Source organism: Nannobrachium achirus (genome assembly GCF_963921795.1).
Source record: "Nannobrachium achirus genome assembly, chromosome: 12".
NCBI classification, from domain to species: domain Eukaryota; kingdom Metazoa; phylum Chordata; class Actinopteri; order Myctophiformes; family Myctophidae; genus Nannobrachium; species Nannobrachium achirus.
The window spans coordinates 5,502,761-5,508,710 of NC_137832.1; positions in this window are offsets into that span (position 1 = coordinate 5,502,761).

The following is a 5,950-nucleotide window of genomic DNA, read 5'->3' on the forward strand; positions in this document are numbered from 1 at the left end:
CAACCACTTGTCTTGTTCATCTTATTTCTCATATTCTACTACTGGTTCTGACAAGTATAGTATTAGTAATACACACTCACACACGCACACGCACGCACACGCACGCACACGCGCACACACACGCACACGCACACGCACACACACACACACACACACACACACACACACACACACACACAGGACTCACCTTTGACACAATTAAATGGATAGAGACGGTTCCCTGTGCGTATTGTGTCTCAGCATGAACACTCTGACGTGCTTTGAACGGTCGTCTCTCTCTCTCCCCCTCCCTCTGTCTGTCTGTCTGTCTGTCTGTCTGTCTGTCTGTCTGTCTGTCTGTCTGTCTGTCTGTCTGTCTGTCTGTCAGTGAGCCTTAAGGCCAGGCTGCTCAGACACCAACAAGGCATTATATTTACCGCACACATTTTAACCCTTTGGTTTGGCCTGAGATTGATAGCAAATACAGTCCATATATCTCAGATTGAAAGCATGTGGTGTCTGTACTGTAGAGCAGGGGCGTCACAAGGGGGGGGGGGGGGGGGGGGGGGGGGGGGGGACGTGGGACTGAGTTACTAGGGGCCTGGCCCAAGGTGGAGGGGCCCAAGTAACTTTAGCTATTGAAAAATAGCAGATATACAAGCACCGAGTGCCGCGATTAGGGCAGTGTTTCTCAACCACTGTGCCTGAGAACCTTTGGTGTGCCCCTGAGAAGGGTCAAGTGTGCCCCTTGAAACTGCTTGAAAGCCAGTATTGTATTTATCATTTTTAAAATGATTTAAACTAGTGAAAACAGCGAACTAGTGAACTAGTGAAACTAGCGAACTAGTGAACTAGTGAAACTAGCTAACTTGTGAAAACAGCCGATCTGCTGTCTTCACTACTGTCGTGCGACAGCCTTGTATGATGAAGCAGGGCTTTACTTTGCAAAGAAACGTATACATTTGAAACTTGGAGATACAAGGTTTCTTCCCACTCAGTGACCATATTTACACCCCCGTATTATGTTGGCGTGCCCATGGATTCTTGGGACATGAAAAGTGTGCCCATGCAGAAAAAAAGGTTGAGAAACACTGGATTAGGTGACAGGTCTCGCCGAATCTGAGTTCCCAGAAATTCACGCCAGCTCTCCTCTCACATACAAATTGGGCAAAGAGGTCTCACCTAGCCAGACGACCAGAGAGCTCCGCCTACTGATAGGCGTCTGGGGAAATCTACATTCAGTGAATGGGCCTGAACCTCACACCCACTGCCCTGAAAAAGAATCCTGATACCTGAACATTAGCCAAGAACAGCACGAGGAGTTGTCGAGCTATTTTGGGCGAAGAGGTTTAGTGAGGGAAACGGGAGAAAACCAAACACAGAGCCAAAGGTCAAGTTTACTTGAGCGGCATAGCTCAGGGGTAGAGAAACCGTTATTAGAGCACGAAGGGTTCCCAAAAGGTTCCCAGTTCGAATCCGGGCTCCCCCTGAGTTAATGTCGAAGGGTCCTTGGGCAAGACTCTGAACCCCACATTGCTCCCGGTGAGCAGGTTGGTGCCTTGCATGGTTTCCTCCGCCACCGGTGTATGAATGTGTACGTGAATGGGTGAATGTAATGCGCAATCTCTGTAAAGCGCTTTGGATAAAAGCGCTATATAAATGCACCAGTTACCATTTACTAAGTATTGAGTCAATACTGACTCAATATTGACGGTTTAAGTGGTTAACTGTCTGGAATGAATACAACAAAATATTCATTAACACACAACACTGATGATTGTCTAAGCTATCTACGAAATCTAAATGAAAAAGGTCTGCAACTCAAGTCTATACAACAAGTAATAGGTAAGGGAAAACCCTGCTTCATCTCTCTCTCAGCTAAAGGGTCATTGGGCTGAAAAAAGTTGAAGACCCCTGGCCTAAAAGTCTTTTCATTGTTTAAGCGATGCTGTGTTCTTTCTCACCCAGTTTGAACCCGTTCATTTGAATTTAGATGCCAACAGAGATCTCTCTCATCGCGCTAGACAGTGATTCGTGTCGTCCGCGACCGAAACCGCATTCATTAAATTTCTCTCTCAAAGTTGGAATCCTGATTCTCTTGATAAAGAGTGTTATCTTTCTTCACCTGCTCTACACTGCCTGTAAAAAGTGACACAACAAGGTGACCTTTGATGTGATTTGGCGCTGTTTAAATACATAATTGATTGCTTGAAGGAGTAATAATGGAAATGTTTTGTCTCTGTAGTCACAGATAGATAATGGAGTGGCTGATGACAGAGCCTGGTGCTGGAGACGGTATCGCTGACCTGCACTTTTCTTTATCTGAAACAAAACACGATAAAGATCGAGTCATGAACTCCTTGTTCTGTCCTATACAAACCGTAAAGGAGAAGTAAAGGGCTTAGCTAATGACATTTATGTGCTAAATACGTGTTCTGTATGAACTCTAGACATGATATTAAAATGCATTGTTGGCAGAAAGGGCTATAGGGTACAACGTGTGTGTTTTGCCACTTAGTGGAGAAAGCTCAGCTATTTCTGTTCCCACATGATGACGCGTATTGAGGAACTGTCATGATATTAAAATGCATCGTTGGCAACAACAAAAAAAAGCCTAGGTTACGAAGTGTGTGTTTTGCCACTTGGTGTGTGGAGAAAGCTCAGCTATTTCTGTTCCCACAAGATGACGCGTATTGAGGAACTGAGGTGGAACATCACATGTAGCAGCAGCACATGATTTCAACATCTTTCTCATAGCAGCTCTCAGCGTGCCAATCTGACCCTGAGATGGAGTGTAAAAATGGATTTGGCTGCAGTCCTAGCTTCTTCTGCTTATAATATCTCATGACAACGGTGTTCTCTGCTGTTTGTTCCTCCATGTATCACCCGCTTAAACCCCTGTATGTGTCTATATATACATATTATATACATACACTTTGTTGACTGACTGGTGGGGGTCCCCCAGGGGTCTGTACTTGGCCCCTGCTACTTCTTCTTTCCTGCATCTAGTCTAATCTAATCACCAAATGTCTCAGATCTACAAGCTCACAACCGACTATCAGACTGTTCTCCTGCCATGCATGACGTGTCCACAATAGGGACGCTGGTTTATGTGGTTAAACCCACATTTTATATTATACTGTCGTCTTTTATATATGTCCAACATTTTTACTTTTCAGGATTCAAATTCGGATCTACAAGCTGAAAACGTGTCGTTTCGTGCCGCGTTTCGAGACACATTTCGAGTTTGTGGATCTGCTACTTTATATATTTTTGTGTGATGCTGTAGTGTGATCACAATGCTGTACCCCCTCCAACTGTATGTTCCCCAGTTTCAACTGTTTTTGAGCGGTGGTCACACCGTCTCCATAGCGTGGCCGTGTGTGTAGGTATGTTTGTATGTATGTGGGTGGGTGGGTCTGTATGTAGCCTCAAGCCTGTGGTGTAGTACCTTTTATGACCACACATGTTAAGGGAGGGGCGCTGTTTTCAGGCCAGGCCAGGCACACACACACACACACACAGGGGGGAAGGGGGGAGGGGTTGGTGGGTAAGAGGGTGCTGTTGAGACTAGCCTGGGGGGGGGGGGCGGGGGGGAGGTGACAGAATTCATAGATCTAGAACACAGAATATGTACAGTACAGTACAGTTAGGTACAGTAGAGTACAGTATACAGTACAGTTAGGGGTTGGTGGGTAAACCACCGCTCAGTTCACACGGGTGTGATTTTTATTTTATTTGTGACACTTGCTTTGGCAATGTAAACGTATGTTTTGATTGTTTTCTCATGCTAATAAAGCTCCTTTGAATTGAAATTGAAATTGAAAAAAGTATAAGGCCTTAATCTACAAAAAAAAAAAAAAAAGGAAAGTTAAAATGTGGCGTTAGAACGTTTCTGCCCGACAGCAACGATATACAAAATAGCAAAAAATACTTTTGATATTCATGGTACAATCTATGATAATTTTCTCCAGAAATTCAGCAGCGAAGTGTGATGTCACTTCCGTGAAATGGCGTGAAATGTCGCCCTCTACGGGGTTCATGCTGGTATTGTTTTGTATTCAAATCGCCATTGAGGAATTTGCGATCACCGCATATAAGAACTGTGTTAAAAATATAAACACACCATGTGCGCGGTCCTGTCCTAAATGTTGGAAACTACAGAGAGACACTCGTGTCTGGGACAGACTGTCGCTGAGAGCATGTCCGCGCTGCGCGGACATGCTCTCAGCGACAGTCTGTCCCAGACACGAGTGTCTCTCTGTAGTTTCCAACATTTAGGACAGCGTTGATTACATTTTCTCTGACAACAGGCTATATCAGATATGAATGAATATCATAAACTATGCAGAACCCCCCCGCTGACAGAAACGCGCACATGGTGTGTTTATATTTTTAACACAGTCCTTATATGCGGCAATCGCAAATTTCCCAATGGCGATTTGAATACAAAACAATACCAGCATGAACCCCCTAGAGGGCGTCATTACACACAAATGACGACATGGCTTCGTTTCTCTATAGGGCCACCGTGGTTGAAAGTGGTTTTAAAGACGGCGCATGTTCATTAGATGCAAATGATCTCTGTCGTCAGGCAATGGATCGTTAATTGGCGACAGAACTCATTAGCACGTGCTATGAACATACGGGGATAAAACGTCATCACACTCTGCTGATGACATCACAGGGCTTGACATTAACTTTTTGAGGCACTTGTCCTTTGGACAAGTACATTTCCCACAAAAGTCACTTGTAAACATTTGTATGATTTATTTCTTAAACGCATAGGGGTCAGACATTGAAATAGAATGAATAACAAAAGGACTGCTGACGACCCCCCTTGCTCCCTCCATCCTCCACTCCATAGTATGGGCAGTCCATAGTCTGCATACAGCACTAAGCGTCACAGGAAAAGTGAAACCAAGTACATTTTTTAATGAACTTGTCCGGAAGAACATTCCATCTGATAAAAGGTTGGTGATGATCAGATAAATGTTACCACACTGACTCCGCCTTGCATTCAGTGTGACACACATATTATGAGGACACACAAGGACAAACTGCCACGTCTGCCGTGCACAATCATTGGCCTGAAAAAAAGCAACATCTAGGCTTATCAGATTTAAGATGTAGAGGTAGATTCCCATTCCCATAGAAAAGAGATGTCATACAACCTTTTCCCTTTTCTTACATAATACACTATAGTAAGACGCCTCAGGGCGACAAGCGACCTCACCCTGGCCAGTGATGTATATTGGGCCAGTAACCCATACATGGAGACCCCTGGTACCCATATATGGAGATCCATGTACTGTATATGGAGATATGGTGTGAGACCCCAAACATGTTTATTCGGTTATTCGTTATGTGTCTATCACATCTGACATCATTATACAAACAATCCCTATTATGCCCATCCATATATGGGCATAAAAAAGGATTCTGTTAGAGTGGTTCCCATGACATCACAACATACAATCCCTTTTATGCCCACACATGTCTAAACCAGGCACACAGATATGGGCTGTCTTCCTCCATATTATGGGCATTCCCTTATGAAGTCACCCGATATGGGCTTAATATTGATGACATCAGGGATCTCCATATATGGGCATAAAAAGGATTCTGTGGTACCCATGACATCACAGTGATGTCAAAGTGATGTCTCTCTGCTCTGTGGGCCGGCCAGTGAAGGATTGGCTCTCTGCACCTTTAGTGGCCGTGTGTGTGTGTGTGTGTGTGTGTGTGTGTGTGTGTGTGTGTGTGTGTGCGTGCGTGTGTGTGTGTGTGTGTGTGTGTGTGTGTGTGTGTGTGTGTGTGCGTTGCCGTTGTGAGTAAAGTGTCTTGTCTGGTGTTTAGTATGTGAAGGTTCACAGGAGAGAGAGAGAGAGAGAGAGAGAGAGAGAGAGAGAGAGAGAGAGGGGTGTCAAGTATCATTGTCCACCCCCCTGCTCTCCACTTTTTCATGGTT